This window comes from Procambarus clarkii, chromosome 11, assembly GCF_040958095.1.
Source record: "Procambarus clarkii isolate CNS0578487 chromosome 11, FALCON_Pclarkii_2.0, whole genome shotgun sequence".
Taxonomy (NCBI): domain Eukaryota; kingdom Metazoa; phylum Arthropoda; class Malacostraca; order Decapoda; family Cambaridae; genus Procambarus; species Procambarus clarkii.
The window spans coordinates 8,009,289-8,020,833 of record NC_091160.1 but is presented as its reverse complement, the minus strand read 5'-3'; the positions used below and the strand labels follow the sequence as shown (position 1 = coordinate 8,020,833).

General features: G+C 48.4%; 1 long non-coding RNA gene across 1 annotated transcript in view; it reads right to left on the bottom strand.

Annotated features, from left to right (window-relative positions):
- Positions 1-1,023, bottom strand: part of LOC138363783 (uncharacterized) — a 101,329-nt gene extending 100,306 nt beyond the window's left edge. The window contains exon 1 of the long non-coding RNA XR_011228118.1: positions 706-1,023. This is a non-coding gene — a long non-coding RNA (uncharacterized lncRNA). The remainder of the gene's footprint in view (positions 1-705) is intronic.
- Positions 1,024-11,545: the final 10,522 nt, after the last annotated feature.

Here is an 11,545-nt window from a genome sequence, read left to right as displayed (position 1 = left end):
CATTCAGGCTCCCTCCGGACCTCACCCCCTAACAATGTACACACTACTAACTTACCGTTTACTTGAATAATGAAATTTCTCCACCTTAACTGCTTAGGTCTTTACCGCTTTACTGCATCTGACGTTATTGATAACCTGCTACCAAGTACCTTATACTTGCCGCTGTAGTACAGTTAACTCAATCTAATCTTTATCCAGGTGATCCGGACCCCTTCAGGAACAGTAAGTGGTTTATACTTTTTGAAGAAGCTTTAGTAATACGTTCTGAGACATAGTCCATGCTCACGGCTTTTGAAGAAATCTAGGCAAAATATTCCCCCCCTCCCAGGCAAAACCTCCCCGGGCCCCTTGACCAATAGAAATTTTATTTTACAAATTTCTCAAAAAAGTATACATTGTAAATCGTGAACCCAGGATGAACCGATATTTGATGAACTTCGTACATGTTAAACTTTTGTTTTTAATTAAATATACTTTGTTACATGCAGTTTGAAAGTTTCATCCTCACAACGACTGCACGCGCTAATTATCCTTTTTCTAAAGGCCCGCTCGATCCCAGAGAGAGTACGGCCAAAGCCGTCAGTCTTGAACATTAAAGAACTTACTCTAGCAGCAAGTTCCACGAAGACGGGATCTAACATGGAGAGGAAACTCCAATACTCATTAGAGTATGATCATTCACACTGTAAAATGCACTAAACTAACCTGTTGCCCATGGTGTGCCGGCTATCACCACCCCAAGTAAATTCCTTGCCTGTTTGTGCATCCTGGAGATAATTCTGCACAGCCCAGGTGAAATCTTATGTTGCAGATGCAACACTTGACGCCTACAATACGTCTTCCCAGTACACCCGAACACTCGCCACACCTCTCCATTGTCTGATGTATTGCATTTGTGCTTCACTGTATGGATCACTTGTTGATGTCAGTCATATTACTCTTTATAAAATTATACGTATATTTGTACACCTCGCTTCCTTGACACACTCGTTACTGCGTCCGTCCCCTGTAGTGCGAGACTGCACACTGAGAGCCAGCTGCTTCCCTCCCCGACTGTATACACACTTGTCCACCAATCACCAGAATTCAAATTATTCCACCAGCCAATAGCAACTTGCCATATCAACCGCCAGCGAATCAGATTTCAGTTCATACCCAGTCCAAATTACAGACGTCGTCTTCCAACAATAACAAATACTCAATAGCGTAGGACTGTTGTTTCAGCAGTTATCATTTTCCATTAAAAAAAATACTTTTTACTCACGAAAGTATTTTAAAAATCTTATGTCACTATGCATGTATTTGCAATTGTAAATGAACATAATACATACACTATGTATGTATTTTAAAACTGCAAATGAGCATCATACATTAGTAGGCTCAGCAGCGAGTATCGGTGTTGCTATTGTAACTTTGTTTTGTTTAGAATAATATACGAAAGTTTTGTTCTTCAATAATTATGTATACCCCATACTGATCTTGTGGACGGTATTGGACCCCATACCCATCCTGTGCATATTATTGGACCCCCTCCCATACCCACTCTGTGGATAGCATTGGACCCCATACCCACTCTGTAGACAGCATTGGACCCCATACCCACTCTGTAAACAGCACTGGACCCCATACCCACTCTGTGGATAGCATTGGACCCCATACCCATTCTGTGGATAGCATTGGACCCCATATCCACTCTGTGAATAGCATTGGACCCCATACCAACACTGTGGATAGCATTGGACCTCATACCCACTCTGTAGACAGCATTGAACCCTATACCCACTCTGTGGACAGCATTGTACCCCATACCCACTCTGTGGACAGCATTGTACCCCATACCCACTCTGTAGACAGCATTGGACCCCATACCCACTCTGTAGACAGCATTGAACCCCATATCCACTCTGTGGACAGAATTGGACCCCCATATCCACTCTGTAGACAGCATTGAACCCCATACCCACTCTGTAGACAGCATTGGACCCCATACCCACTCTGTAGATAGCATTGAACCCCATACCCACTCTGTGGACAGAATTGGACCCCCATATCCACTCTGTAGACAGCATTGGACCCCATACCCACTCTGTAGACAGCATTGAACCCCATACCCACTCTGTAGACAGCATTGGACCCCATACCCACTCTGTAGACAGCATTGGGTCCCATACCCACTCTGTAGACAGCATTGGACCCCATACCCACTCTGTAGACAGCATTGAACCCCATATCCACTCTGTGGACAGAATTGGACCCCATAGGTGGTAGTGGAATGGTTACTGCCACACTTACTATCTACAGTTAGCAAACTGTGAATATTGGGCTAAAATTCCTCCTAGTGGATCATTGTGAATGAAATATTTGCACAGTTGCTGTAAATTTGTTTTAAATCTGTTTCTAAATTCACGTATTTTTTCGCACTCCATGACATAGTGACGGAGAGTGTGTGAATATTTTGCGTGATTTGATAAAATGCTATGCCCAAGATAACCATCCGAGTGCCTGCGGGGAAGTGGTTCAAATAGCTTCGGCTATCACTTCTTTATGTCCGGTCGTGATGGTCAAGCGGATTAAGGCGTCCGTAGTCACTTCTGGGGTGTGAGTATGGTTCGAGTCACTATATATATATATATATATATATATATATCTATATCTATATATATATATATATATATATATATATATATATATATATATATATATATATATATATATATATATATATATATATATATGTCGTAGCTAGAACGCACTTCTCAGCCTACTATGCAGGGCCCGATTTGCCTAATAAGCCAAGTTTTCATGAATTAATATATTTTCTCTCATTTTTTTCTTATGAAATGATAAAGCTACCCATTTCATTATGTATGAGGTAAATTTTTTTTATTGGAGTTAAAATTAACGTAGATATATGACCGAACCTAACCAACCCTACCTAACCTAACCTAACCTATCTTTATAGGTTAGGTTAGGTTAGGTGCCCGAAAAAGTTAGGTTAGGTAAGGTTAGGTAGGTTAGGTAGTCGAAAAGCAATTAATTCATGAAAACTTGGCCTATTAGGCAAATTGGGCCTTGCATAGTAGGCTGAGAAGTGCGTTCTGGCTACTAGGTACGACATATATATATATATATATATATATATATATATATATATATATATATATATATATATATATATATATATATATATATATATATATATATATATATGTCGTACCTAGTAGCCAGAACGCACTTCTCAGCCTACTATGTGTTACGGTGCCCTCTCCTATCTCTTTCGTTTGCCTGCTTTAAGAGTTATATCAGCTCTCCCTACTGATTCTCTGAGGTTCAGGGAGTCTATTGACATATGTGGCGACCAGACCGGCTGCCGGGTAAAGGAAGGAAGTTACATTATAAGTTGTAAATAAGGGGAAATTGGCACCCTGATATAAAATGAAAGAGTATCCCCTAATGCAGATATGACCTTTTGGAAGGGACACTAGCCGATCGCGGATTGGCCGACTTAGGTCGCGGGCGACCAATCAGGGCCCGCCATGACGTCACCGAGTGCCCCGGGCGGCGCCAACGTCAGAGTTGACCTGACTGTGGAGGTGAGAGCACGCGCCTCGGTCAGCTCTCGAGGATTTGAGGCTCTACAAGCCTTATTCAGTTAATTAAACTAGCCATCGCAGCCCACCATAAGTTATTGGAGACCCTGCGCTTCTGGGAAGCAAAAAGGAACCAAGTTCATTGAGCAAAGGAGTGCCAAACTTGGAAAATAGTCGGCGACGACGCTGGGCGGCGCCGCTGGACGTTGAGGTCTGGAAGGTGCGGCGGGCAGGCCTAGCTGTGACCGGGTCACATCCACTGAGGGTCTTGGAAGGACGACACCGTGCCTAGGACAAGGAGCAACGCCTTGTGGAAGGGGCGAGTGTGGGAAAAATAGTGATTAGCTCAGCGCCCATCGATGAACCAGGATTGGGGCAGCTGAATCTCAGGGATTGGAACGGCGACGACGCGAAGGCTCCACGACACCTGAGGACCTGTGGAACGTTCCTGGATCGTCGAGGATCGACTCAGGAAGCGTGGGAACCTCACACCATCGAGGGACAGGCGTCGTGAGCCAGGAATGTAAGGTAGATCATTTTCCCTCCCATTACCCCTTGTGTGAGTAGGCTAGTTAGGCCACAATAGGTACTTATGTATGTGGCAACAGGACATTAATGCTTTAGTAGTAGAATAGGCTGCAAGGCAGCTTGTGTCCAGGACTGTCAGAGAGGACAGTGTGTATTGATGGCAGGACAGTGAAGAAGAGGCGCCGCTGTGGTGAAGAGGCCCTCCTGTGAGATAGTGTGGGACTCCTGTCTTTCTGCCCAGTTGAAGGAGTGTTGGAGGTCGTGGAAGAAGAGGCTGACGATCTCCAGACTTATTATCCTTATTTCCATATTCATGTATTACTTGTGATTGTGTGCGTGTTCATGTAATTTGCATCAGTAAATTCACACTTTTATCATTGTGTTTGAGTGTGCCTCCATTTATAATATTTCTCTATGAGCATACACGAAGGTTATCACAGTACCACCTAGGGAACACAACGTTCTCTATAGAAGTTCTTATTGCCTGGTGAGTGGTAAAGACAGCACAGACTTACATAAAAGTGTACCCTTAGCCATCCGATCAGTACCAGTGCCTGAATAGTGGCAACTATTAACGTAGTGGCTATAGAGAGGTAGAGCCACACAGACCTTCCTGGGAGAGTACCCTGGGCCAACAGTCTAGTAGCAGATCTATGGGAGTAGCAATCTTCTGGCTACAAACAATATATAATACACCCACTGAACTGCATTGCTGGGGTGCAGATATAATAACCCAGCTGGCGACCTTGTTAGGAAGAAGATAGAGAAGGCAGGCAAGAAAGGAGTTCCTGCAACCTTTTTGTCTGGCAGGCAAGGCTCAGGGAGGTTATTATTATAAGGTAAGCCTGAGTCTTCCTTCACTCCTCCACGGTTCTAGGCCGGAACTGTTAACAGCAGTTTCCCCGTGTTTGACTGAAGGGCTTCCAGGGTGAATCAGAGGCACCCCCCCCCCTTTTGTGGTGGAAGCAAAGACCTGCGGAGGTGGGCATTGTTGGTGTTCTCCTGTGTGACCAAGGAGACTCCGGTAAATCCCGGGAGTCGGAGGGGCTGAGTATTCGGCCTTTTGAGCCCCTAGCAGCTGAGTGCTAGCAGAGCCCCGGCCCACCCACCTCCACGTGACAGAGAACTGGCGACCTTGCCAGGATTCGAACCCCGGTAGCCAAGAACTGGGAACTTCGCTAGGAAGCGTGGATCAAGCTACAGTGTGGCCCAAATTTCAAGACAAGGTTTCCAGGGTACTAATACAGTGTGGCCAGTGAATTCAGTGGTACTGTTACTCAACCAGCTAAGGGACTGAAACGGTGAAATTAGTGCCTACTAACTTGTCTGTGCTGTCGTGTATGCTTGATGATATAGAGATGGAGGAAGACAAAGTAAAGAAATTTATTGACACAGGGACGAGAAAATTTTGGAAGAGTGTACCAAGGCCCAGCTCCAACAAGTGGCAAACCACTTTGGGATCAGATTGAGGACGACTAAGGTAGCGGAGCAAAGGATAGAGATCATGGCACAGCTCACAGCTCGAGAGGAGGCGACGGGAGAGGAGCCATCTCAAGAGGAACCGTCCCGAGGAGAGCCGTCGCAAGGTGAACCGTCCCGACTAGGGCCACCCCAAGCGCCTACCAGTGTGGAGAGAATTCACAGTGAACATAGGAGCAAGGGAAGGTCCAGCTGTAGTAAGAGGAGCCTGCAACTGGAAATAATGAAGATGCAACTGGAAACCCAGCTGCGACGAGAGGAGAGAGCTTACCTACGTTCGAACCACAAGAAGCTGAGGCGTTCTTCGAACACTTTGAACGGATAGCAACTCTGAAGGAGTGGCCGGAAGATGATTGGGCTGCTCTGGTCCAGGGCAGGTTGACTGGTGAGGCCCGGGAAGCCTATAACATGCTGGACCTAGAGGAGTGTAATAGTTTCGACGCGATTAAGAATGCGGTTCTCCACTCATTCCGGCTGACTCCGGAGATGTACCGGAAGCGGTTCAGAGAGTGTACAAGAGCGTCGGGAAAGACTTACGCCGAGACCGCCAGGGATATGGAACGGAAATTCCTACGATGGTTGAAGGCGGAGGAAGCGGAGTCGGTGGATGATATCAAACGACTGATAGTGATGGAGAAGTTTATGTCAGTGCTCCATTCTGAGTTGCGAGTAAGGTTGAGAGAAGCAGGTATTAAAGACCTGAAGGCTGCAGCGGACCGAGCCGACATGCTGGAGGAGGCACTACATATCAGGAGGGAGGGGCCGCCCAGACACTCGCCTTACCCCAGGTCGAGAGGGAACCTTAGGAGTTCAGGAGGAGCGAGGATGGGTGGGGACTCTCCCAAGAGTAGTGTACCCAATGAGGTAACCCAGTTCAAGAGCTCAAGGGACGCGGGGAGGAAGCCCCAACCTGTGAGCAGTTGACCTAGCTCGGGAGCGAGTGCTGCTGCCCGGGAACCGACGACAGAGAGTCCTAGGAGGACTCAGGGAACCTCTACCATTGGTGCTACCAGGAGGACTGGTAGAGGATCGCCTAGGAGAGGCGGTCGGTGTTACAACTGTGGGAGACGAGGACACCTTGCAAGGGAGTGCGGTCGCCCCAGGCACGGTGGAAACGTGGCTTTCGCGAGGATGGAAAGCGGAGAAGCCAACGATTATTCAGGTGATATGCCGGTGATGACGGAGAAGAGGATCCACCTCTTTGTGTGTGAGGGGACGGTGAAGATAAGGGGAGCTGATCCTGTGCCAGCGAGAATGCTGAGGGACACTGGGTCCGACTTCACCCTTGTTAGTGAATCCCTCTTCCCCGAGGACTATAGAAGTTCCAGTACAGGGGAGGCCCTGATAAGGACGTTGGGGGGACAAGTGCGGATGCCCCTCCATAGGGTGACTCTTAATTCAGACTATGGTTGTCAGACTCTCTTGGCAGGGGTCTGTGCTTTGCTGCCGAGGATGGATGCTCAGGTGATCCTAGGAAATGACTCCTGTGGGGGATGTGTTCTCCCGAATTTGATTAAGGGTGAGGAGTGTGTAGAGTCCTATCAACAGAGCAGCAAGACGGGCGCCAGTAGTGGCGAAGTGGAAATGGCGAGAGTGGCATTTCCGGTATGCGCAGTGACGTCAGGACGAGACGTCAATGAAGGTGATGTGAGCGGATCCAGTCACGCCGAAGAGAACATGCCGGGTGACCTGGGGCTCGATCATTTGTTCAGAGAGGAGGCCAGAGGACAAGCGACAGGTGAGGAAGCGTCGGATACGAGTGTCCAAGTTACTCTCACCAGTCCTCTAGGTATTGACCGCACCCGTCTAGGTGAGCTGCAAAAGGAAGAGTTTCCTGAGTTGGTACGGGATGCGGAAGGAGGTCTCGCTGGACCCAAGTCACCGACTCATTTCTTCGTGGAGAAGGGAGTGCTAATGAGGCAGTGGAGGCCGGTTAGGGAAGAAGCGGGCGATGATATGCTGAGAGTGAGGCATCAGGTGGTGGTGCCAGCTCAATACAGATGCGCGGTGCTAAAGCTTGCACACACAGTGGATCCTGCGGGTCACTTGGGAATAACCAAGACCTTAGGCAGGCTTCGGGAACATTTTTATTGGCCGGGCATGGACGCGGATGTAAAAAGAATTTGCAAGACGTGTTTCCCGTGCCAGAGAGCGGGGAAGAACGTCCCTGCCATCCCGAAAGCACCTTTAGTTCCAGTTCCAGCATTTGGCCAGGCGTTTGAGCGCCTAATAATCGACGTCGTGGGACCATTACCTAAGACAAGAAAGGGGAACAATTACTTATTGACTATCATGTGTGCTTCGACGAGATTTCCAGAGGCAATTCCAGTGCGGAAGGTGACATCGAAATGCGTCATGGGACACCTTCGGCGGTTCTTTGCTTGGGTAGGTGTGCCCAAGGAGATCCAGTCCGACTGTGGAAGTGTGTTCCAGTCGAGGTGGTTTAGGCAGGCTATTGCGAGCTGGGGAATAGCCCAACTACGATCGTCTCCTTATAGACCTCAATCGCAGGGAGCGATTGAGAGGTTCCATTCAACTCTGAAGACCATCTTAAGAGTGTATTGTGCTGAACAGGGAGCGGAATGGGATGAGGCTGTCTGTCCAGCCCTGTTCGCGATCCGAGATGCTATAGTTGAGTCTCTGGGATTCTCTCCATTCCAGCTAGTGTTTGGGCACGAAGGAGCCCGTTGTTGATGCTGAAGGAGCGGATGACGGCGGAGAAGACATTAGTGCCAGTGGAAGAGTATGTGCGAAGATTCCATGAACGATTGAAAACGGCGAAGGAGCTGGCTGCTGATCACTTGAAGACAGCGCTAGAGAAGATGTCGATCTGGTACGACAAGAAGGCTGTCCCAAGGGAGTTCGAGGCAGGAGCCAGAGTGATGATGTTGCTACCTGGGAGGGGTAGAGTGACAGAATCACGCTTTGGTGGTCCATACTCGGTTGTTCGGCGTGTGGGTCCTGTAAGTTATGAGATCATCAAGCCGAATCGCCCTAACAAGACACAGGTGTGTCATATCAATCGTTTAAAGCCATACTTCCCAGAGGAGCAAGAGAGTGCGGGAGTGAAGGGAGCAACACAGTCGCGAGAAGGGAAATTGGTTCTGTGTATGGAGATGGACCAAATGTTGCCAGCGGAGGAGAGAAAGTGGGCCCGTGCCGATGGTACGCGCCTGTCGAATACAGAGAGTTTGACACACCTAGAAGACAGGCTGCGTCATCTGGATAAAGAGAAAAGGAGAGAACTAGTGACCCTGATAAGAAGGAACAAGTCGCTTTTCACGGATGTGCCCCGACGGCACAAGAGTGTGGTGCACGAGGTGGACGTGTGCGGAGGAAAGCCAATCAAGCAGAGTGCTTATCGGGTGAGTCCCGAGAAGAGGAAGATCATGCGACATGAGGTGGAATATCTGCTAGCGAATGATCTCGCTGAGCCCAGCAACGGTGAGTGAAGCTCGCCCTGTGTGCTGGTCAAAAAGAGTGATGGATCATATCGTTTTTGCACTGACGATATGACGATATGACACTGACGAATACTCCCAGTTGCGTTGCTCCTGGGAGTATGGGTTCGAGTTACTTCTGGGGTGTGAGTTTTCAGTTGCATATTGTCCTGGGGACCATTCAGGCTTGTTTGCATTTGTGTTCCTCACGTGTGCCCCAAAGAATGAGGTGATTTGGTAAAATGCTATGCCCAAGATTACTATCCGAGTGCCGGCGGTGGGGTGGTTCAAATAGCCTCGGCTATCACCTCATTATGTCCGGTCGTGATGGTCAAGTGGATTAAGGCGTCTTGTACATACCAGTTGCGTTGCTCCTGGGAGTATGGGTTCGAGTCACTTCTGGGGTGTGAGTTTTCAGTTGCATATTGTCCTGGGGACCATTCAGGCTTGTTCGCATTTGTGTTCCTCACGTGTGCCCCAAAGAATGAGGTGATTTGGTAAAATGCTATGCCCAAGATTACTATCCGAGTGCCGGCGGTGGGGTGGTTCAAATAGCCTCGGCTATCACCTCATTATGTCCGGTCGTGATGGTCAAGTGGATTAAGGCGTCTTGTACATACCAGTTGCGTTGCTCCTGGGGGTATGGGTTCGAGTCACTTCTGGGGTGTGAGTTTTCAGTTGCATATTGTCCTGGAACCATTCAGGCTTGTTCGCATTTGTGTTCCTCACGTATGCCCCAAAGAATGAGGTGATTTGGTAAAATGCTATGCCCAAGATTACTATCCGAGTGCCGGCGGTGGGGTGGTTCAAATAGCCTCGGCTATCACCTCATTATGTCCGGTCGTGATGGTCAAGTGGATTAAGGCGTCTTGTACATACCAGTTGCGTTGCTCCTGGGAGTATGGGTTCGAGTCACTTCTGGGGTGTGAGTTTTCAGTTGCATATTGTCCTGGGGACCATTCAGGCTTGTTCGCATTTGTGTTCCTCACGTGTGGCCCAAAGAATGAGGTGATTTGGTAAAATGCTATGCCCAAGATTACTATCCGAGTGCCGGCGGTGGGGTGGTTCAAATAGCCTCGGCTATCACCTCATTATGTCCGGTCGTGATGGTCAAGTGGATTAAGGCGTCTTGTACATAACAGTTGCGTTGCTCCTGGGAGTATGGGTTCGAGTCACTTCTGGGGTGTGAGTTTTCAGTTGCATATTGTCCTGGGGACCATTCAGGCTTGTTCGCATTTGTGTTCCTCACGTGTGCCCCAAAGAATGAGGTGATTTGGTAAAATGCTATGCCCAAGATTACTATCCGAGTGCCGGCGGTGGGGTGGTTCAAATAGCCTCGGCTATCACCTCATTATGTCCGGTCGTGATGGTCAAGTGGATTAAGGCGTCGTGTACATACCAGTTGCGTTGCTCCTGGGAGTATGGGTTCGAGTCACTTCTGGGGTGTGAGTTTTCAGTTGCATATTGTCCTGGGGACCATTCAGGCTTGTTCGCATTTGTGTTCCTCACGTGTGCCCCAAAGAATGAGGTGATTTGGTAAAATGCTATGCCCAAGATTACTATCCGAGTGCCGGCGGTGGGTTGGTTCAAATAGCCTCGGCTATCACCTCATTATGTCTGGTCGTGATGGTCAAGTGGATAAAGGTGTCTTGTACATACCAGTTGCGTTGCGCCTGGGAGTATGGGTTCGAGTCACTTCTTTGGTGTGAGTTTTCAGTTGCATATTGTCCTGGGGACCATTCAGGCTTGTTCGCTTTAGTGTTCCTCACGTGTGCCCCAAAGAATGAGGTGATTTGGTAAAATGCTATGCCCAAGATTACTACCTAAATGCCGGCGGTGGGGTGGTTCAAATAACCTCGGCTATCACCTCATTATGTCCGGTCGTGATGGTCAAGTGGATTAAGGCGTATTGTACATACCAGTTGCGTTGCTCCTGGGAGTATGGGTTCGAGTCACTTCTGGGGTGTGAGTTTTCAGTTGCATATTGTCCTGGGGACCATTCAGGCTTGTTCGCGTTTGTGTTCCTCACGTGTGCCCCAAAGAATGAGGTGATTTGGTAAAATGCTATGCCCAAGATTACTATCCGAGTGCCGGCGGTGGGGTGGTTCAAATAGCCTCGGCTATCACCTCATTATGTCCGGTCGTGATGGTCAAGTGGATTAAGGCGTCTTGTACATACCAGTTGCGTTGCTCCTGGGAGTATGGGTTCGAGTCACTTCTGGGGTGTGAGTTTTCAGTTGCATATTGTCCTGGGGACCATTCAGTCTTGTTTGCATTTGTGTTCCTCACGTGTGCCCCAAAGAATGATGTGATTTGGTAAAATGCTATGCCCAAGATTACTATCCGAGTGCCGGAGGTGGGTTGGTTCAAATAGCCTTGGCTATCGCCTCATTATATCCGGTCATGATGGTCAAGTGGATTAAGGCGTCTTGTACATACCAGTTGCGTTGCTCCTGGGAGTATGGGTTCGAGTCACTTCTGGGGTGTGAGTTTTAAGTTGCATATTGT